We start from the raw sequence: 25,052 nt of genomic DNA on the forward strand, positions 1-25,052 counted from the left end.
CTGAATGACAAATCAAAAGGAGTCTATAAAATATACAGAAAACTAAGAGAGTCTAAACAGATCAATAAATTCCAGAAATAGAAAATGATATACATCTAGGACATGGAGCAGATGTTCAGAGGGCCAACATCAGGGAGTGTGTGAAAAGAGCTAACAGTGGGTCCTCAGTAAATACCTGGAACAGGTGGTAAAATTGATGGTGAAGTGTATGTGGAAAACCTAGCTCTGTCTAAAGGACCAAAAAATGAATCCGTCAGGTAAAGTGTGTTTAGTAAGAACTACAATCAGACTATTTAGGTATTACAACCTGGAAAGTAAGTTGGGGCTAGATTGGCAAATAGTATACATAATTCAATTTTAAAAAAATAAATGCCTATTTAAAAAAAACCTTCCAATAGCATACATTATTTTCTTTTCTTTCATTAGTTGCGAAAGAATATTCCCCACTAAGGAATCCTCTCCTATACCCATTTCTTCAAAGTATTTTTATTTGAATATGGTTGACACACAATGTTATATTAGTTTCATGTGTACAACGTAGTGATTCAACTTCTCTATTATGCTATGCACACCTCAAGTGTAGCTGTACCCACTTTTAATGACAGATTTGATCCTCTGTATTATTCCAAGAGTAAGTTCTTGTAGCATGGATAATCTGGAAATCATGCCTTGTAGTTGAGGTACTCACTGCATCAGATGTCCATCTTACCACCTCACCTACACTTTCATGATTTGATCCCTTAATCAGAACCAAAAATTCCATTATGGGAAATAAAAAATTGTTCATCATGATTTGGTTTTAGAAGTAGAAAGATTCTGAATTTGACGTTCTTCACAATGGGCCATTTCTGACACTTCTTTGTTGTTGGTTGAGATGTGATTAACTTTGATTCAGTAGTACTGATTTAAATGTGCCGGTTTTGCTTCACTGATTTTCAATCAACTGATATTCATATTCCCACTTATTAGCTATAATGAGTCAGAAATGGCTAATTTTCCTTCCAATGAGCAAAAGAATTTTCCCTACATTTGATTTCATGGGAGAAGTGATCATTTTTCTCTACTTCCATCCCTATTTCTGATGAAAATTTCTGTCAATTGATAAATATTGTGAGGGAAGTCGTGCAGTCAACAAAATTGCAAAAAATACTACTATGCTGTATATGGAAATTTATATTGTATTTGTGAAATGACTCATTCCAAAGTAATTTATTTTTCTCCCATTTTCAAAGGATTCTGTTTCCATACACCCTATATCTTGTTTTATGTGCACATATGGGCACCTCTCCTCCCTCCACACACCCACACAACACACCCCACATTTAATGAGCATCCAAGGTGGTCTCATTTGGAGAATCATTGCTACTTACAAAAGAGCCACAAGAGAAATCTACAACAGGCCAAAGAATTGACATATTGTAACTGAAAGGAACTTTTTAAAAGTCCCAGGATTCCAACTTAAATTGGAACAGTAGGAAGTATTATAGAAAATACAGTTTTCTGGGTTTCTTTTTATATTTCCCCACAGTGAATAAGGGAACCGAACAGTGTTGACTCTAGAAATATTTTCTGAAGAGAAGATTTTGTTTTAATTGGAAAGCAGCTTGTGGTACGACTATCATTAAGAATTTTAAGCAAAAATTGCATGACAGAGGGTCAGGTTAACACTACATATTTTGAAAAATGTGAAGACAAAACAAAACCTAAGTTTTGTAGAATATTATGACAGAAAAGAGATGTCTTACATAAACACGTATTACCTACTATACCAGCCAATTTCTCAGTTCTTAATCTCTGTTCACCACTCTCTTATTCATTCAATAAGTAGATTCCAGGGAAGAAAAGGCAGGAAGAATAAACAGCAAGTTTTTTTAGGAGAAGAGTGTAGATTACACTGTAATGGGGAAGACATACAATTGTGCAAATGTAGTGATATTCGGACCATAAGCTTAGGGTGTAAAAAAAATAATAATAGTAATAAGTAATAATAATAATAGCTTTTATCAATTTTTTTTGTTATCCAGCTTACTTTCTACCTTGAGCCCTCATTCTACAAGGAGACAGAAAGGAAATCTCAGCAAATTCTATTAATTTTGATTGATTCAGAGTAATCTCCTTTTATGGTTTTCACTTGTCATTTCCTAGGATTGTATTTAAGTTAGTGGTGAGAGAATGAGAGATTTACATAGTGCCATGGTGTCATATGAGGGGTCCTTGATTGTTATCTCTCCACATTATCACCCAGTGAGATATCTGTCACAACTGGTCTTATTGAACGGTAGAGGCAGATTATTAATGCATCCTCCTAGACCCTACCTCAAGGCCTCTTAGTCCCCATGGCTCTTCGATCAGATCTTTTCACTCTTGCTTAGTACACCATGCTGCTACTCCTGTGACTGCTCTCCAATGGGAGGAGACTCTATGAACCTACCTGATGAACCTGCGTGGACACCACACTTGACTACGTGTTGACCGTAACTCTGCTGTGAAGCTGGTTGCCTTGTCAGTTCTACCCAGGGAAGCAAAGTGCAAGCCTTTTGTTGTTAAGCTCCTAATCTCTCTGGAGTTCCATTACCTCAGACCTACCCATTGAAGGAACCTCCTATTAAAGACAGTGAAACTTCTCAGGTCTTGCTTCTCCACCAATTACCATTTTTAGCTCAGGGATAATAATCTTTGTCTTTTTAGATGATAGGAAGCAGTCTCCTAAATCTGTTGTCTATGGTTCTAGATCTTATGGTCTTTGATCCTGACAGCCTTAGATTTTGATACTCAATACCAGGATTTTTAACACTCTATCTCATCTTTTTTTTTTATTCTTATGTTAATCCGCATACATTACATCATTAGTTTTAGATGAAGTGTTCCATGATTCATTGTTTGTGCATAACACCCAGTGCTCCACGCAGAACGTGCCCTCCTCAGTACCCACCACCAGGCTAACCCATCCCCCCACCCCCCTCCCCTCTAGAACCCTCAGTTTGTTTTTCAGAGTCCATCGTCTCTCATGGTTCGTCTACCCCTCCGATTAAACCTTTCTTTGGTTCTTTGAACATTCCTTACTTCGAGGACACAGATGTAGTCCAGTTTGATGGAGAAAAGCCATGGGATCAAAATGAATTACCAGAGCAAAAAAAAAAAATTAATCTATCAAAATATCATTATGCCACATAAGTAACTACAGGATATGAGTATTGTAATAGAGAATGCTCTAGTAACATAGAAAAGAATTACTAGTCAAATATAGATATTCTAAATTACATAAAAAGTAGTGTTAGATTTAATACCTTTTTTTTGATCTCCCTTCCACCTAGTTTCTCTCATAAGAAATGTTTATGTTTATGGATGCTCGTTCATGTGAAAATCTGTGTAGCTATTATATCTAATTTAGGTTATCTTTATTTATCTTGTCCTAAATGCAAACACAAAGTTTTGGGGTATTTTTTTTAATCAGAGATATGTTATCATTATTCACTTAAAAGCTAATAATGATTATGTAGTTCCCCACATCACAGTTCTTCTCCCTAAGGAGGGACAATAACGTCAGAGCAAGTATCCTGTGCATACAGAGATGCTGGGGGAGAAAGAATCCTACTTATATAGAAGAATATAGGAGAGGAAGCTTTCCCCCCACCTCTACTAAAAAGGAAAGAAAAAAGAGAGAGAGAGAAATCGTTGCTTCTCAGGGACAGAATGGAAAGGATCCTGTATTCTCATTCTAACCTTTTGAAAGTAAATAAATCTTTAAGGGCCAGATAATCACAATGTCTTCAGTTTTGCAACACAGAAATGTCTCATGGTCTCATCCCCCCCTTGAAATGCAAACACATATCTCCAGAGTCAATAATTCTCTTTTGAGTCCTCACTAGCTATACCATTGTAAATTGTTACCAGGCTGGTAGTCCAGGATTCAAAGTTTCAGTGAAATTTCAGTTTTAAAAAAAAAATCTATGATTGGATCTAAAGACAAAGATATTTTTTCTACCCCACACATCTCAGATACAAATACAAAGAGGATACAGGAATTCTACTTGGTATTCAGAGTACATAAACCATCTTCAACTTCCATAAATCTCAACTGCAATGAACAAATATCTATTTTTAAGAATCTATAAACAAATTCCATATATTTGCCCAGTGACTGTCTCTAGTCTTAGTGCTAGAACCAATATCAATTGAACATTGAGTATAAAAGGGCTTCAGAAAACCAGAGATAATTTCTTTTTGGAGATCTCAGAATGGACTGTGGCAAAACTATTATTATTTTATTTCTTCCTGTGAAAAAACTATTATTATTTTATTTCTTACTATACTTCACATGAGCTCACATATAATTATCACAAATAAAATATAACATATTTGCTAAAAAATTAAGTAAAAAGCCACATTTGGAATAAAGCTAGATTTCTAATTTTTACATCAATGGTACTAGAAATATTTTGATGGTAAACAGTCACTGTTAAATTTATATGATATTTTATAATAGTTTCCCTTTTCTAATACAACAAAAGGAGAATCTCATTTTTTTTTTTTTTTTTTACCCTCTATTCAGGTATCTGTTTCAAGACCATTTAAAGACAAAATTCTTTTAAAGCAAAATTTATCTCTGAAGAAAAAATATTTTTAAGTCTTTTAATTTAGAAGACATTTGTTAATGTGAAATTGATTTTAAAAAATGGAAGTAGAATTAAATTAAATTAAAACTTGAGATTTTTATTGCTTATTAAATTAACTTTTCAACTCAAAGAACTTTTTGTTTTAAAATCTCTGAAACTTTGAAATCAGTATTTCTTTATCTTTGAATAGAAACACAGTGACATTAAAAAAACAATCTATAAGCACCATTTATGAGAATATACACTAATTGAGACTGTAGTCAAACGGTTTAAATAAGACACTAAACATTAGGGATATTTAGTGTTCATTTTAATGCTAACTTAAGAGAATTGTAATAAGTTCGGATTTGCATTGTCTTATTTTTACTAGGTAGTTAGTAATACCTCACCTACCTTACCAGACTATTGTATAAATAAGTGTAAGCAGAGGCATTCAAAAACTAAGGAATCCTATGAATACAAATGAAGAAAATCCATTATGTTAATAAACCCTGAATGTTTCCGAATTGTCTCAAGACATTTTCAGCATAACTATATGATTGTACTTTGTGTGGCTAAATGTGAAGATGTTATTTGTAGTCTATGTGACTGCTTTGTATTCGCTTATGAAGTGTTCATAAAATATGAATATAATAGGGTATACATCAAATCATCTTCATTTTTCTGAGATGAATTCTGTTGAATGTTTGATCACAGGTGCATCAAATAGTTTTGTGTAAAGATACCTACTTATGCTAATTTGCTCGATCAAAAATACATAAAGACAATCTAATGTAGCAGGATGCAAAAACTAAATCCCATTTTCCCTAAAATTTGTTTATTTGAACAATCTATTTTTAATCTGTATAATTTTTATCTAGGAAATCCAAATTTCCGTGAGCATAATTGAACATACAACAGGCAGAGATTTATCGTTGTGTCTAAGACCCCAATTTTGATTTTCATATAAAATATGTGATCTTCACACACATAGGTTATCTTCTATAAAGGAAAGTAATGAAGCAATTATCCACCAACACCAGGACAAATGGGTTCACAAGATTTTGCTAATAGTGGGCAATAACTAGATAAGCACAAACTAGTGGGTTTGGTTACAGCTGGCTAAAACTGAGGGGTAGGAAGACAAAGACTCTTTCCTGGATAATGTGACATTTGAGAACTGGACCTTGCAAGAAACATGGGTGAGCGGAGGTAAACGAAATACAACTAGGAAAGGCAGGGGAACAGGAAACTGCAGGATCTATTTATTGACTAATGAGTAGTGGTTGGTGTGAAGGGTAATAGAATACACTACCCACAAATAAACCACTTTGATAAATTTATTATTTTGAGCTTAGGCATTTGAAAAACAGCAAATACAGGGAGAGGCTTTCTCTGAACTCCCCTTATCTGCAGAAAGACAGATCCCCAAAAAAGAACTCAGTTGTCATAAATGCCCTCTGTGGAGTTTCATCAACCAGGGAAGATTGACTCATTATAGGAGAGACTAGAAGCGACACCACACCCAATCAGACTCTGTCACAAACTATCATATCCCCCCATTTTTCTTCTGGGGCCTACTCATCTTTCCTAAAAATCATTTACTCTATCCTAAGAAACATACACCTCCCACCCTGCCATCCCTTTCTCTACTAAGATGATTGTTAAGTCTGAATTCTAAGCCACCTCAGGAAGTTACTAATTTTTCTCTGGGTATCTCCCATGTATACATGAGATTACATGTTAATAAATTTATTTTTCTTGTTAATCTGTTATTACTGGAGTCTCAGCTAAAAACATAAAAGGAGAAAAGGAAAAATATTTTTCCTCTCCTATAGGTAGAAAACAGGAGAGGTGCAGGGAAGTGAGCAGGGAAACTGAATCATGAAGTGCAGTCAGATCACAAAAAATTTGCATATCAGGGAAAGAGTTTGGACTCTATCCCACAGAAAATGAAGAGCCAATGACCGTTTTTAATCACAAAAGTAGCATAGGTAAAGCTATCCAGGAAGCAGGAACTAACTTGTCAACATAGTATGAGCAGAGATCAGAAATAGTTGAGAAGATACTGAAGTCATACGGGGGTTGTAAGCTAAGGCATAATCCATGGAATGCTATTGGGCAGATGAATATGGGGTATAAGGTCATTAAATCTTAAGGACTTGGGGACTAGATGGTGGAAGTGAAGGAGGAGCCAAAGGCAAATGTCAGTGATTTTGAGAGAGCAGGAGGATGGCAACTAAAGGACAGTCATTCCAGTATTTTATAAAATCTGCAGTGGCTTTCAAGAGATCAAATTTTATGTTTTTATTAATCCACTCAGTTCTTCCATTCTATTTTCATTTACATTACAAATGAGGGAGCAAAATAACATGGTGGCTAAATAACAGAAATTGGGATCAGACCAAAATGGTTTGAATGTCATCGATGCCACTTTACAGATGTGTGATTGAACAAATTATTTAACTTCTCTAAACTTTGCTTTTTTCTGTTGTTAAAGGAAAATACACACTATTATGAGAATTAAAAGTGACAGTATGCATAAGATAGCTGGTAGGATAAATTCGAGTTTAAATCTCTATGTAATGTGGTGATAACAGTAGAGATGACAACTTTCCTGAAGGAGGGGATTCTGGAAACATGGTAAACTCATTGTGACTTGGCTCCTTTCCTTGTATTCCCAACACCAAGCTGCTTCTCCTACCTGATGCAAACAGCTGCTGGGACTGACTGATGACAGGATGTAACTAAGGCTGTGGACTGTATTGAAAGGTGAGGAAAAGTGAGGTTGGGAAAGTTTCCCAGGACTTCTCTTGGGGACTTGATACATGGCTAAAAAGCACGCAGTATATTTGCATACATACAGAGAATTAAAATTGAAAATCTAAAAGCACTTAAAAGAAGCTAAAAAGTTACTATTGAATTGTAACATAAAAGAGAGTTGAAAATTGTAACTGATGCAAAGGTTGCCTTAGTTATTTTAATGAACTAGTTATTTTAATGAACTAGTGCATTTAACTCTGGAGTTTTCATGGAAGAAGATGCCCTCAAATGAGCAAAAAATAATGGACTCCTTGTGACCTGATGGACTATACTTCCTGATGGGAGGAAGTATAGTTGATCTTTGGGCAATATAAACTTTAGTATGGGTCTTATACTATGGAAAAGATACATTATACATATGTTCATAAAAAGGCAACTCTTTTTAAGAGCCTTACCAAAATGCAAAATCATCCTGAAATGTCAATAGAGTAGTTGTAATACAAGCCAGATCTTCAGAGGATTCAAGAAATGAGTAGATGACAAAGAAGTTAATTTAATGTCATTAGTCTATTCTTGAAAATATTTGGTGAAGAAGAGAAGGAGAGAGGACAAGAGCTCAGTACTATAGCAAAGCTGAGGATAAATTTTGGTTCTGTCTTTATAGTACAAGAAGACCTGGACATATTTATAAACTACAGTAAATAGTTTACAGAAAATACAGGTACTGAAAATATACATTGAAGATATAAGAAATGAAGGGAAAATTGATGGGAATGTTACAGGAGCTACTTGGTACTGGACTTATCATTGTGTATAATAGAAGTCTACATATTGGTTTATACTCCCACTGTGAGCCCTATGAGGGCATCAGGCACATCTCTCTTGGTCACATTTATATTCTCAATGCTCAGTGCATACTATCATATTCTCAACTACTTGATAATAAATGGATATATGAGATCGAAAACATAGTCAGAAGTGTTAGCTTTATGGGGGGGGCAGTAAAATAAATAAAGTTAGAGCGAATGGCTGAAATCTTTGCAGTGAATCAGTCTGGAAGGAAAACTTTGAAGCAGGAAGATGGGATTATTGTAATGTTAGTGAGAAGGGAGAAGAAGCTGGTGAATATGAATGGTTTGGGCTTCAAAAGAAAAGGTGTTTTTGCTTTAGAGATTAGAGGTTAAAGGTAGACACTTTGGAGTCAGCCATATATATGTGTGAATCCAAGAGCCAATGTTTATAAATGTGCAAAGTAATAATTTATATTTGCTTCCATGTTCTCATTTGTTGACAAGAAAATAATACCTAACCACCCCCCGCCCCCAGCAGATTTGAGCACTACTAGAGCTAAGTCATCAGCCCAACCAAGCCTGCCATTTAGCAAGCAGCACACCCATTGTTAGGTTTAGGTTTCACTGAGTGAATGTGTAGAACAATGACCTGCATACGGGAAGCCAGGAAGAGCCTAAGACTGACACATTGCTCTGTAACTTCTAGGCCGGGCTTTGAGGAATGTGTCCTCATAGGAGCAAAGTCAGAATCTGAACCTGAGAGCATGACTTCCAAACCTGGCTCTCCCACTTGCCAGCTGCATGGTCTTTGGAAATTCACTAACCTGAGTGTCAGTTTACTCGTCTTTAAAATAAGTTTAACAGGGTGCCTGGGTAGTTAAGCGTCTGCCTTGGGCTCAGGTCATGATCTCAGGGTCCTGGGATCCAGTCCCACATGGGGCTCCCTGCTCAGTGGGGAGCCTGCTTCTGCCTCTGGTCCTCCCCCTGCTTTTGCTCACATGTGCTCTCTCTCTCTCAAAGTAAATTAAAAAATAAAAATTTTAAAAAATAAAGTAAGTTTAACAATAACATCTAACTTAAAGAGTTGCTTTGAGGATTAAATGAATTAATGTATGTAAAACAGAACAGCATTTGGCACATTAAGAAGTGTATGAATACATTAAAGTTAGAAAGAATATTTTAGGGAAATGAGGATGGGATACAAGCATTGGTCAAGAGAGAATACAGGTTGAGTGGGAAACAGAAATGGAATGGATAGGGATGAAGTATAAGATGAGGCAGAGGTACCTGGGTGTCTCAGTCGGTTAAGTCCAACTCTTGATTTCAGCTCAGGTCATGATCACAGGGTTATGAGATAGAGCCTTGTGTCAGTCTCCATGCTCAGCGGGGCGTCTGCTTGAGATTCTCCCTCTGCCCCTCCCCTGCTCCTGTTCTCCTTCTGTCTCTTAAAAAAAGAGAGAGAAAAAAAAAAAGATGAGGCAAGATAGAATGGAAGTATGGCAAATGAACGTAAAAATTTAAAAAAAAAAAGAAAACATAAATGTGAAGGCTCATTTTAAGACTGGTTCAAGCAACTATTTTAATTGTATAATCTAAGGCCAGAGTCATGGGAACCCAAATAATAAAATAGAATTCATTGTTCTGAAAATTACGTTAAAAAGCAAACAAAACATTTTTTAATTGTTTTCCCACATATCTTGTTCTAGTTCACTCTTATTAACAGACTTTTTGGAGAAAAAGATGGTTTTATACTTATTGGCAACTGTGATTAAAATATCTGCTGTTAATTTAAAATTTGAAGAATTGGGATGCCTGGGTGGCTCAGTCGGTTAAGCGGCTGCCTTTGGCCCAGGTCATGATCCCAGGGTCTTGGGATAGAGTCCCACATCAGGCTCCTTGCTCAGCAGGGAGCCTGCTTCTCCCTCTCTCTCCTTCTGCTTGTGCTCTCTCTGTCAAATAAATAAAATCTTTAAAAAAAATAAAATTTGAAGAATTGACAACACATTTTTCTTTCAACATGTCTCAACTGGAGCTTTTCAATACTTTTTTTTATTATAAGACTTGAAATAACAGAAACTTTGTACTGTGTGGATTCTGGTCAAATTTTAAAACAGGAAATATTGAAAAGTTGAAATACTTATATGTGGCTGGATGTGTTCTATGCTCTATAAAAATGCAGAGTTTGAGAAAATAAAATTATCCATTTTTATATTCATCTCTTATTTATATGGAAATTTTATATTTATCTACCTATATGTCTATGATCTACAAATATGAGGAGAAAGTGACAGATACAGGTAAATAGTCCAAGATTTGAAAACCAATCTTCTTGATCTTTATAGATCTGGTAGGCATAAATAGGTCAGATGTAGAGTACTGAATAATAATAATTACAAAATTTATTAAGAAAATTTTTGTACTTATAGTATGTGGATAACTAAAATAAAACTTACGGAAATTGAGTAGTTTATGAGAGCACAATTTCATGGCAATATCCTTCACATCTTTCTCAAGGTTTGCTTGCTTAAACAAAGATAAATGATAAATGATATCATAGAAAATTTGAAAAATATAAGTATGTTTCTATTACTTGATTTATTCCAGAGTTTTTGTAGGAAAAACCAGAAAATCCAAACTTTTTCTAAGTATTCTAAGTATTATGTATAAAGTTTAAATATATACAATTCTTTAAAAACAACAACAACAACAACAACAACAAAAAACCAATCCTGGTAACCAGGCTTCCAGAAGAAATAAATGAATAAAATTCTTTAAAATTTTCTAAATTGATTCTAGAAGTTAGTTCCTGAAGAGAGATGAACAGCATAGAAGGATCTTTTAAGTTGGTATTTAAAATCATTTTTCTCAAGAATATTTTAATGATTGGAAAAAACATTTATAATTTTTATCATATGATTTCACTTATATGTGGAATTTAATAAACAAATGAATAACAAACAAAAAAGACCCGTAAAGATGAAGAACAAACTGATTATTGTAGGAGGGTAGGTGGGGAGAGCAAAACGGGTGAAGGGGAGTGGGAGATACAGGCTTCCAGTTATGGAATAAGTCACAGGAATAAAAGGCACAGCATAGGGAATACAGTCAATGGTATTGTGATAGCGTTGTAGGGTGGCAGACGGTAGTTACGCTTGTGGTGAACATGGCATAACATATAGAGTTGTCAAATCACTATGTTGTGTACCTGAAAGTAATGTAACATTGTGTGTCATCAAGTATACTCAAATAAAAATAAGAAAACCCAATAAACTTACAAATGCTTTCACTCAAGTTTCAGAGCTGGAAATAGAAACCACTCCAAGGACATGATACAGAAAGGATTTAGTACTAGGAATTAGGTGCTTACAAAATTATTTTTAAATGATAACAGATTCGATGTCCGTAAACCCTCCAGCGTTTTTTGGTTTTACCATCCCGGCACAGAATCTGCGGCAGACAAAGGAAGTCAGCGCTCCTTACTGCCTCTCTCACTGTTGCTTTCACGATGGCCTCACATCTGTGAGGCTGGTTACCAGGCACTAGAACCTGGAGTCTAGTGCCGCAAATATTCGTGATTTTCAGAATCGCTTCTCGGCTAACATAGCTGCAGAAAAGGACCTCCATGTCATCTCTGAATTCCAAATTTCACATGACTGTATCTTAACTCGAAACCTTTACTGCAAAGGAGTCTCACAAATGTAGTTTGAGCTTTCCAACCACTGCCAATGAAGACAGGGTAAAATGGAGTCTGAGCAAGTCCATTCATGCCTGTGTCACAAGCAGAACATGAAGCCACATACACCATCTGATTTCAAAATCCTAGGGGAAAAAAAAAAAAGTTTAGCTGGTGATTGTATGCAGGTATTGAAATATAGGATGATTTTAGTTTTCTTCTTTGAATATTTATTGTTAAATTCACTAAAGTAAGAATATGGTACTTGTTTTAATTTTTTTTAAATTTAAATTCAATTAGCCAACATATAGTACATCATTAGTTTTGATAGGATATTCAATGATTCATTAGTTGCATATAATTTTTTAAACATGTATACATTTGTGCCTGTGTAGTAAAGAATTTGGTCTTGTCCATAGAGAGGACTGGCAGGTATCCCTGGTTCCTAGAGTTAACTTCAAAACCCTTGGAATTTCCAGAGTGATTGAATGATCTTTATTTTTCATGATAAGCCCCTGGAACCACATTTGAAAATCTGATACTTTATGCTACAAGATGATGCAGGGAGGGCCTCTCAGATCACAAGATATCACATGGACTCCTAGGGCACCAGAGAGTGGGGACTGACCATGTGGGAAAATTAACCAATCAATCATGCCTACTTAATGAATCCCCAATATGAACTCCAGACTCCAAAGCTCGAGTGAACTTTCTGGGTTGACAATATTCCACGCATGCTGTGATACATCAACATGGGTAGACTAATGTGCCTTGAGGACAACAAAAGCTTTGTGTCTGAACTCTCCCAGACTCTGCCCTATGTGTCTCTTCCTTTGGCTGATTTTAATATCTTTCTACCCTGTAACAAACCATAACCATGGGTATAACCGCTTTTGATGTATTCTGTTAGTCCTAGTGAATTACTGAAAGTGAAGGCGGTTTGGGGAACTTGAATTTGCAGTTCATGCCAAAAATGAGGGCAGTCTTGTGGAGGACTGTGTCTCCAGGTCTTGCAGTCTGGCCAACTCCAGATAGTACCAGTCAGAATTCTTTATGGAAACCATAGAAAAGGAGTCTGGCTAATATAAGCAAAAAGTCTTATTGGGAATATACCCGGTAGCTCACAGAATCTATAAGAAAGCTGAGAAAAGACTTTGAAAATAGAATAAAGGAATTCAGGTCTGAAAGAAGCCTTTTCAGGTCACTCCATATGAAAAGCATCCCCTATCACTCTTCCTGGCATAATTCTCTGTTATATCTGTCAACTGTGTCTATTCTACTATTTAGTATACATATTTTCTTCTTTCAAAGTATAGGTTGAAAAGAGTCACAGACTCTTCCCCTCTTTGTTTCTACTACCCTTGGGTATGCCCCTTATTTACCAACACAAATCTTGGCTGTGTGACTTGCTTTGGGGAATGGAACAATAAAAAAGGTAACATGAACAGAGATTTGAAAAATGCTTGTCCACTTTGAAACTTGAGCCTACACAAGCCTGCAAAAGTGTGGGAAACCGTGTACAGCAAAGTTAAAGTGCTCTAGTTAACTTTATGCTCATTGCCAGAAACGTGAGTGAGGCCAAGACATTATGACCATCACTAACATACCAGTTGACCCCAGACACCCAAACACTTGAGACAGTTTATATATATACATATTGCCCTGAAGTTATATATATATATATATATATATATATATATATATATATAACAAAGCAAAACAACATACTCAGCTGATCCAGATAATCCTAAAATAGGAAAAATGGACATGTTATAACCTATAAGCTACTAAGTTTTGAGGTAGATTGTCTTATAGGAATAGATAACTAATACAAAAATTGGTGCCAATCAAGGGTTAAATTGTTTTACTCTTTGCCTGTAGTGTGAATGTTGAGGGATAGAGCTAAAACATCATGGCAGAGAAGCACTGTAGTCTCAGTTCCAATGTTTGTTCTAACCGGGGGGAATAAAAAACTCAAAATTACTATTGACAGATACAAATTTTGAAGTTCTGGTATCTTTTGCTCCATTTTCTTTTGTCTTTTTTGTCTTTTTTTACTCTTTTAAAAGACCATATCCATTTACCTGACCTAATTATGAAATATTGTAGTATATTTTCAAACATTTAATAAAAATAAGTTTTTGTTTTTTAAAAAAAATTATTTCTGGGCTCTTTTTCTCCTTTATCCTATGAAAGCATAAAACAATAAGTATACAAAATTACATTTAAAAGCACTATGTTTTACAAAAGTTATAATGCTACACAAAAAAATAAAGTAACATTTTTTTCTTTCCTAACTAAATGTTGCTTTTAGTTTATTATGTATTGATTGAAACAACATGATTTAATAATAAATGTAAGTTGATCCTGTTTAGAGCTTTACCAGTGGGTCTGAATTATTTGTCAATACCACCATATAAAATAAAACTTACTAAATCATATTGTATGAGTTGAGTTCTCTAGAGAAACAGGATATATAATTATAGAGATAGAGATGGATGTAAATATATCTGGAGAGAGAGATATAGATACATATATAAAGAGAGAGAGAGAGAAGGAGAGTGATTGATTACAAGGAATTGACTCACACGATTATGGAGGCTTATAAGTCCCAAGAGCTGCAGGGTGAATTAGCAAGCTAGAGACTTAGAAGAGCTGTAGATCTAGTCCAAGTCCAAAGACGTAAGAACTAGAACTGATGGTGCAATCCCAGTATGAAGAAAAGGCAGCAAGCTCATGACCCAGGAAGAGCCAATGTTTCCATCTGAGTGAAAAGGCAGAAAAGAGCCAATGTCCAGTTCAAAGGCAGTTGGGTGGGAGAATTAGCCTTTTTATTCTATTCAGGCCTTCAGATGATTGGATAAGATCCACCCACATTAGGAAGAGCAATCTGCTTTATTCATATCTATAGATTCAGATGTTAATCTCATCGCAAAACACACTCTCAGGTATATAATAATATTTCATATCTGATTAAATATTTGGGCATTCTAATAATATTTGATTAACTATTTGGCCATTCTATGGCCCAGTGAAAATGACATAAAATAAACCATCACACATTTGTAAATTATGTGTTGATAAATAGATATAAAAACTCACAGTTATACTTAAACCTTTGATACTAGTCTGTTTCTCCCACCTCATGCTGAATCTTGGAGTCTGAAACATGCTTCTCTAAGTCTCTTAGTGCATCCTCCCTTATTCTAATTAATCTTAGTCCTAACCATGACTCTTCATCATGGAGATGAATGCTATCCAACAGACATCTTAGATTTAACTAAAGACTTAGCTTGGGATTTAAGATAATGACTGGGATATTCATGTGGGTGGAATTTCCTAGAAATTCTGGACAAGTTGTTTTACTTGATAGTGAAAAATAAAGGAGAAATAGGCAACTCCAGATACCTTAATCCAGCAACATAGGCCAAGGAAAAATATAATGTAGAATTCCTTCTTACTGGAATTTAATTTATCCTTGTCCATCAGTTACTGCACAGAAACTGGATGGCAAAATTGAGCAATATTTGATTTTAAGAGAAATTTGAATATAGGAGACCTAGACATAAATGTCAAGGAAATTGGACATCGGATCAAATATTGTACATAACGGCACCATCTAAAGGCACAAATCAAATCTGTATAACTTACTGAATTTTGTCCTCTTAACAGAAAGAAAAACATTTCTTTGCCATAAGAAAAAATGAAACTTCACAAGCTGTAATAGTTGGTGGAAAATATGATCATTGATTTTTACAGTCTATAAGTTATTTCTCTGCCTTTTCTCCATGGAAAGGGATTATTTCTTATTTAAGTATCTAGTTTTATTGTGGTGATCACTTCATAATGCATAAAAATGTTGAATCACTATGTTGTACATGTGAAACTAAAATAATCTTGTATTTCAACTACACTTCAATTTAAGAAAAAAAAGTATTGAAAGCAGGCACTGTGGAAAGCTCTTGAAATAAATATATGCATACAAGAGCATTCTTGATTTTAACAACTCAAGATCTAGTGGAGAAAAATAGACAAAATACGGTTAAATTTTATGTACTAAATTTACAGAACACATGTTGACAAAATGCTGTGAGAACAACAGGAGGAAGAGTCTTAATTCTGCCTGGGACATTGGGAAAATATTCACAGTATTCTCAGAGGAGGTAACATTTAATCTGGCTTTTTTTTTTTTTAAGATTTATTTGAGAGAGCGAGAATGAGAGAGAGTACATGAGAGGGGGGAGGGTCAGAGGGAGAAGCAGGCTCCTCGCTGAGCAGGGAGCCCGATGCAGGACTCGATCCCGGGACTCCAGGATCATGACCTGAGCTGAAGGCAGTCGCTTAACCAACTGAGCCACCCAGGCGCCCTAATCTGGCTTTTGAAAGAAAAGTAGTTTCCAGATGAAGAAGAGACAGACATTCCTGGAATAAAAGCAAAAATGTAGAGGCATCAAGGGCTGACCAAGCAAAGTACCCATGGAGTTGCAGTAAGTTCATTATGACTACAGAGCAGAATTCATGGTTTGAAGTTTCAGGAAAAGAAGATGTAAAAGTCAGGTGTGGCCACTTTGAGAGTGTGGACTTTTAATCCATACAAAGCAGTTCAAACTGCTAAGAAATTTTGAGCCACTGGAGAACCACAGATATGTTTCATAACCTTCTTGTGTTTTTGTTTTAAATTATCACTTGCCCATTAAAAAAAAAACTCAGAGCATTTATATAGGGTATACCAAAGAAAACAAAGTCACCAGTTTTCTAAATCACCCAGAGATAACTACTGGTAATATTTGGGGGCAGCTTCTCCAGGCTTTTCCATAGAAGTGTACACATGCGTGCATGCACACACAAGAATATAATTCGTGTTTTGTCCCTTGCTTTTTCTACTTACAAATATATGGAATATACTCTCCAATTTAATGAGTAGAATTGTACATTGTTTTTAAAAGATATATAATACTCTATGAATGATGAATATTAAGATTATTGTCAATGGCGTGGTCTTTTAAGAGGAGCAGGGATGTTATCAAATTTGATTTTTAGAGTGATACCTCTAGCAAGGATGTGGAAGATCTATTTGAGTGAGTGAGAAATGGTGGTCAAAGGGGCTTTGTGGTTGCTATGAGAATGTATCAGATAACTGAAGGTAAGGTGTGAGAGTCCTGTAGGGACCAGGAAAATAGGTAAGAGACACTGGGTCTAAGAGACATATCATAGGCAAAATTTACTGTGCTTGAACCTAATTGGTTCAAAATGAGGGTAGGCAGTGAAGGCTTACGTATTGGGCCTGGCTTGCTCAAACCCTGCACGTTCCAAAAGAAGGCATGTCTTCAGGACTGACTTTTGGTGTCTCCTGGAGATAACCTCTGAGACTTTGAAATATTCTGCCTAAAAAGAGTGGGGTTTTTATGCCTGCAGCCTTATGTTTTTGTGAGGTTGAGCATTGTTGGTGATGTTGGAATCTGAGTAGCTACATGCCTACATGACAGGCTCCTTATAACAACCCTAACAACCCTGGACACCATGGCTTTGATGAGCTTTCATGATTAGCAATACTTTGTATAATGTTTTCATACATACTGGGGAGAATTAAGTGTGTCTTATACTCCTTCACTGAGAGAGGAGCACTGGAAGTTTGCATCTAATTTCTCCTGGACTTTTTACAATTGCATTTTCCTTTTGCTGATTTTTTTCTTTAAAGATTTTATTTATTTATTTGAGAGAGAGAGATTGGAGAGAACACGAGCAGGGTGAACGGCAGAGGGAGAAGGACTAGCAGACTCCCTGCTGAGCAGGGAGCCCAACTCGGGGCTCGATCCCAGGACCCTGGGATCATGATCTGAGCTGAAGGCAGATGCTTAACTATCTGAGCCACCCAGGCACCCCTCCCTTTGCTGATTTTATATCATTTTATTATAATAAACCATAACCATTAAGATAATAACTTTTCTGAATCCTCTGTGTACTTCTAGCAAATAATGGAGCCTGTGGGTCATCTTGGGGACCCTGACACAGAGGCTGACAGAGAGTTCCAAATCATTCTTCCCGAGAAACCAACAGAAATGTGTGCCATTGAATAAATAGGAATCATAGGAGAAATAGCAAATGTGTAGTTGTGAAAACCAGGTTAAAGTATTCTGAGTCAGACATAGTAAGAATAAATTGTTAAAGTAGAAGAAGAGCCCAAGTACTGAAAAGAAAATGGATATTTTTAAATTTAGTTATGTATGGTAATCACACATCATATCAATATATAAAACATTTCCACTCCATAAACTTTCTCAAGGCTGATCTCTAGTTACTATCACCACCAGTGGTAGCCACTATTTTGACTTCTATAGCCACAGGTTAGTTTAGCCTTGAACTTTATATGAATAAATCATATTCTATATAACCACCTTCTTTTGTTCAACATTATGAGATTCATCCATATTTTTGTGTGTATGGATAATTTATTCCTCTATTGCTGAGTGCTATTCCATTATAAGAATAAATGATAAACAGTTGTATGTTAGGCTGAATAATGGCATCTCGATGATATCTGTGTCCTAATGCCTGGAACCTAAGATGATGTTACCTTACATTCAAAAGGGACTTTGCAGATAGGATTAAGTTAAAGATCTGGAGATGGGAATTATTCTGCATTATCCTGGTGGATCCAATTTAATCTCAAAGATCCTTAGAAGAGGGAAGCAGAAGGTAAAAATAAGGGAGAAGTTGCTGTGATGATGGAAGCCAAGATTGAAGTGACACGGTCAAGACCTGAGGAATGTCAAAGCCTCTAGAAACTGGAAGAGAGGAGAAGCAGCTTCTCTTCTGGAGCCCAGAAAAGAACCAGCCCTACTGACACCTTGATTTTAGCCCCAAAGACTTGTTTTGAACTTCTGAGTTCTAGAATTGTAAGAAAATAAATTTGTGTTAAGTCACTAAGTTTATGGTAATTTGTTGTAGCAGCAGCACAATACTGTTGCAAATTATTTACCCATTCTTCTGTTGATGGACATTAAGGCTATTTCAAGTTCAGTGCAACTGTGAATGACATTGCTGTGAACATTTTTTCACAATGAATTTGGTGGAAAAATTCGCTTACCTTATGGAGGATGGAATAAGAATAAAATCTCTGGGTCATAAAATAGTGGTATGATTATGCTAATGGAAACCAGTAATTTTCCAAAGTGATTGTACCATTTTGTACTCACCAGTTCCTCCATATCTGCACAAACATTTCATATTTTTAGTTTTTTAAAAATTTTGCATATTTTGATATGGTATCTCTTTGGAGTTTTAATTTGTTTTTCTTTGAGCACTAACGTTTTGAATACATTTTCCTGTGTATATGGGCTACTTGGCTATCATTTTAAGATTTTGGTAAAAACCATGGGCTCCCTAGGAAAAAAGTACACATAAAAATGAAAAACATCTTCACATGATTTTAGGGGATTTGCGGGGTCTTGACACCTTTGACCAAAGTTTGACCTTGGATTTTGGCAAGGATTGACCTTGGCTGTTGATGTTTTCTCCACATCCTGCCCCACACTTTTATGTTCTAACAATGTTGAATATCTTAAAGGGTCTTGTCTCCATTCCTTTAAAATATGCTACCTCCTTCAGACCCCTAACTCTCCATCGTACATATAGCTCACCAATTGTCTCCTCCAGGAAGTTTTCCTTGATCATCCAATCTCTTTTTTTTAGGTATCTCCTAAACCCTACCCCTTTTTTTGTTACCAAACTTAGTATATTCACTATAAGTATATGTTTATTTTGAACATCTTGAAGTCAGTGAATCTGTAATTGTCATGTTAAATAGAGCATAAAGCTTATGGTTGACACTCAAATATTTGCTGAATGAATAAATGAAAGACAAAACACTTAATTTTAAAAATCATATCACCAGGGCGCCTGGGTGGCTCAGTTGGTTAAGCGACTGCCTTCTGCTCAGGTCATGATCCTGGAGTCCCAGGATCGAGTCCCGCATCGGGCTCCCTGCTCGGCAGGGAGTCTGCTTCTCCCTCTGACCCTCCTCCCTCTCATGCTCTCTGTCTCTCATTCTCTCTCTCTCAAATAAATAAATAAAAAATTAAAAAAAAAAGTATGCTTTAAAAAAAAATCATATCACCAGTAGTGATTATTCTGTAATTCTGAATTTCCAGAATTCAATGACTGGTGTGGCTGATACAGTCCAAAACCATGTTTTATTTGTTTGGTCTTTAAATACCCTAAACAGTATGGGATGGCAGGGGGGAGATGTCTTATGACAAACTAATTGCAATGATTTAATTTTATTTTGAATTTGATATTGAAGAAGATACCTCTGCTCTTTTTTTTTTTTTTTTTGCTTTTTATAGAAGTTTCTTCATATTTGCATTATGCTCTATATCCCAAAGAAATATAATTTTCTTTTAAGATGTATGTTTGTCTCTGGATAATATAAACTCATTAAGTCAGTTTTCATGTTGTTGTTTTTAATGGTGCAAAGTAGGTGTTCAGTGAATCCTTGTTAACTGAGACTTTTTGTCAGTTCATTGACCAGATAATGCCTGAGTAATATCTTGCCTGACAAATGTAATCATCTGACATTAACACTTGGGCCAGTTTTGTTTTGCTCCCTCAAATGTCAGTAGACAAGCTAAAGAAATACACCAGAAACTTGTCTTCCTAAAGAGCATGGTGACAATTCTGCTGTCAGCCGTTAAGCTTGTGCTAGTTCCATGGAAAGAAAAGGTTACTCCTCACTTGTGGCGAATGTCATGTTCTCCTTCACCAGCGAGAGTGTAGGCTGCTGGGTATTGTCCCTTCAAAGCAAATGCAGTTCTGATTTGAAAAGAAAAATTCCAGCTGGGGCTCAAGCACAAGGCCTCCTTGGTCAGGGCTGAACTATTGCCATTCTCTGCACCAAGGCACAATGATCTTATCCATTTACTCATTCATCCAATTTTATGTATTGAAGGTTCTACAGCAAATCCTCAGCTGAGCACAGTGGGTAAAGGAAAATGAAAGAAGCATCCATGGCTTTTGAGACATATACCAATAACTAGTATGCAGATAACTGCTTGCAATATTTTTCTTCTAGCCATGTAGATCAACTCATTGCTAATAATTTTACCTTTGTGTGTCAACAAAAGAGAAAACTTTGAAATAAGAAAGATCTAAATTTATCATTTATTTTTGTTCACACATTATCCTCTTTATTTTTCTCTTCCTGCAAATGTCAAGATATAATTGTTCTATTTTCACATGTTTGCTCCAGGAGAAATTCTCTTTCCACCTTTGGTTCTTCCTTAGCACTTTGATCCATTAACTCCATCGGTTTGCTACCTTTTTCTCCCTTCATCTTGCTCTGATAGGCTCCCTTCTCTCCTCAATTAGCTCTTTTTCCTACTACTTTAGAACCACTGGGCTAGCTGTATCTGGAGGAAATGCTGTTAAAAGTCTTGTGTATTGGGGCGCCTGGGTGGCTCAGTCGTTAAGCGTCTGCCTTCGGCTTGGGTCGTGATCCCAGGGTCCTGGGATCGAGCCCCACATCGGGCTCCCTGCTCAGCGGGAGGCCTGCTTCTCCCTCTCCCACTCCCTCTGCTTGTGTTCCCTCTCTCGCTGTGTCTCTCTCTGTCAAATAAATAAAATCTTTAAAAAAAAAAAAAGTCTTGTGTATTAAATCTGTTCTGCCATTTCTAGATGATAAGTGTAACTGAGTTGAAGAATTTATTCTTTTAGTTGAAGAATTTAAAATAGGCCAGCCAGCAATATTTTTGCCAATCCAAGACAATTTCCAAATATTTCTGACAATAGAATTGAGTTCTAAAAAATAAAAAATAAACCTCTTAATGCCCAGTGTTGGCAGAGTGTGAATACTATGTGAAGATATGAGAAACACATTGTCATAATTCTTCTACTCAAAATTGTTAGTGTGCTGGAGAGAACGCCTTGTGTCACTAATGATATTTTTCTCTGGATTTTGACCTAACATAATAACTCAGGCAGAATCTTGATGCATCATAAAAAATTATAACAAAACATAAAGTTCAAGGTAAAAAATATAGTTTATCTGTCTTATCATCCATAAACTGATTATATTTATTCTGACATTAACAAAATGTTGGGGAAGAGTGTTGTTTCTAAATACATGGACATATGGAATCACTCTTAGACAATACATAGAGTACTTCCTGAGTGTGTAATCTAGTTTAAGCACTTAGTTTGATAAGTGCACATACCAGCATAGAGGTAGCAAAAAATGGGCAGTTTTATGTAAGCAGTAGTATATGTGACTCAACTAAATCTGTGTATATGGGTCCCAGAAGAATTTTTGTAGATTTTCTCCCAAATCAGTGCACCTATGACATTGAGAAGTGTTACAGTATGTTTTATTATTTTTGAGGAATGCCCTGTTAATAATAAGCATTATGGTCATTAGTATTCTTCTGCTACTGCATAAACTTTTTCAGAAAATATTTTGATTCATAATTATAATTATCAAGCATAAAATCAACACATGGTATGCTTTTTAAGTTATTTTATATGGGTTCCCCTAAAAATCAAATAATATGAAATAATCATATAGGGTCATTTTTCTAGAAAGCTTCAGTATGCCAAATATGATTTCAATATCAAGACCAAATGCTGGAAATGTGAGGGAGATGGTAGAGGTGTATACAGATTGGGCACAGCACAGGACTAATATTGGGTATGGCAAAGGACTCCAATTCAAAAAGGACGTAATATGATGCAAAGGTTCTTTCATAATTGCATGCTGTGCAGACAAATTTACTAGGTTTTTGGACACCTAAAATCAGATGTTTACTTCTTCTTCAGTTGGGAGGCCTGGGTTAGAGCATGAGAAGAGCTATTAGATTAGATCATTGTTTCAAAGAAAAAGTCAAAATTGAACTCTTTTGATACTTGGTTTTCCACCTGTAAAATGATGAAATCATATTTGACAACTTAAAAAGTCTGGTCCGACCTCCAATAAACTAGAAGATATACAAATGTGTACACAGGCATTGAATCATATGAACAGATTTATGTGGATCAGGACATTTTTGTTTGGCTGTTGTTCAGGTAAGCAACACTGTTCCTGACATTCATGGATGTGTTAGTGCATAACTGAGGAAAGGGAAGCAAATTTTAGGGATAAACTTTATTATGAGATAAAGATGAAGAAGCAGAACTGAAGAGCAGAGCTAGAATTCAGTCTCCTCCCTCAGGACTAATTTTCAGCGATTGTGTGAAACTCTGGGCCAGAGCACAACTACTTCAGAGAACATAGTGACAAAAGTTTGGCACACTCCTCTCCTCTGCTCACAACCTACCACTGTTCTGGTCCACAGGGACCCTTTGCTTTGGGAAAATATGGGAATGGCTGAGACAAGATATTCATCTCAACATGGTTAAAACAATATAGGAAACTGATTGCTTGTGGAATGACTTAAGCCAGGGCAGATAGAGTCTATTTCATTTTGTTTCTCAGTCCTGTTTCTTTGATATTGGCTTCACTTTGGCAGGATTTTTCCTTGTCACTGCAAGATGGCTGGTAGCTGAGGACGAGTTCTTGTTGCATAACCAGCAGCACAGAAAATCTCTTCCAGTTCTTGCCACAGAAGGAGAAAGAGGTTTTTCTTCTCCAGAAGGCACAGCATCCATTACCCAGTGTCTCATGGCCTCTGATTGAATTCCATGCCCATCTCTGAACCAATCTCCATGGGCAAGGATTTGGGACACACAGACACCTCTAAATCAAGAGTTAACTGGGATCCATACTTGAAGTTTGAAGCCAAGGGGCAAATCCCTTTTGAAGACTTCTCACTGAAGATGGGGAAAGGATGGATTTCCTGAAGTGTAGTTAGAGTAGGATATACGAAGGAAGGGAGACCAGATGCTGATTACAAAACAAAAGTTTCCATTTTAGCTACTTTTATGTATGCTTTGGCATTCTTCTGATGGGCCATGACAACTAGGGGGTTTGCCCAGGCAACATATGGGTCAATGGAGGCTGGAGAAAAAGAGAAGAAACTCTATAGCTCATAGCTGACAGACTGGTTTTTGGGAGCATTAGAGACATCCTTTGTGAACTCCCAGAAGTAAGAAAGAAATGGTTTTAGTTTCTGGAATGCTGAGTACCATATGGTTAGAAGCTTAAGTCTTCCAAACAGAAGAATGTTGTCTTCAAAACCAGCAGTTATATAGGCAAAATAAACATGTCATAACATTTTCCCTAACCTACATTATTTCCCCAACATTTCTCTTCACTTCTTACCTCGTGCTCCCCACCAGTACTATCCAATAGAAATACAACACAAACACAAATGCACATACATAATTTAAAATTTTTAAGTAGTCACATTGAAAAGTAAAAAGATAAAATTAACTTTAATAATATGCTTCAACTTAATTCATTTAAAATATTCTCATTTCAATATGCAATCAATTTTAAAACCTAATTGAGATATTTCACTTTTTTTTTTTGTATTAAATCTTTGAAATCCAATGTGGAGCCACATTATAAGTGCTGAAGAGCCACCTGTGGCCTGCACTTACTATAATGAGACTGTGTAACTCCATACCCTACTCACATTAAACTACTTCTTCTTCCCTGATGTTTTCATTCTTCTCTAACTTTTTTGTCCTTTGGGCTGTACTTAGCTATCTGCATCCAGAAAGACTTCCCTAAGCTCCCCACAGGTTATGTGCCTATCCTATAGTCCTGTGCTTATCCCAGTCATCCACATGTTAATGACCATGACAGGGTCTTGCACTCTACAAATCAAAGATCTAATGACAACAACAACAACAAAAAGTTAGAAAGGATTATATATGTATGTTTCTTTTTTCTTATTTATATTGTGGTAAAACACACATAACATAAACTTGTCATCTTAACCATTTTTAATTGTACAGTTCAGTGGTGTTAAATATATTCACATTGTTGTGCAATCATCACCATCCATTCCATAACTCTTTTCATCTTGTAAAATTGAAACTCTATACCTATTAAACAATAACTCCCCATTCTCCCCTCCCTACCCACCCCAACCAGCAGCCACCTAAATTATACTTTCTGTTTCTATGATTTAGGTTACTCTAAGTACCTCATACAAATGGAATCATACAGCATTTTTATTACTGGCTAATTTCACTTAGCATAAGATCCTCAAGTTTCATCCATATTGTAGCATATTACACAATTTCTTTTCTTTTTAAGGCAGAATAATATTCCATTGCATGTATATACCACAT

Source organism: Neomonachus schauinslandi, chromosome 2, assembly GCF_002201575.2.
Source record: "Neomonachus schauinslandi chromosome 2, ASM220157v2, whole genome shotgun sequence".
Lineage (NCBI taxonomy): Eukaryota > Metazoa > Chordata > Mammalia > Carnivora > Phocidae > Neomonachus > Neomonachus schauinslandi.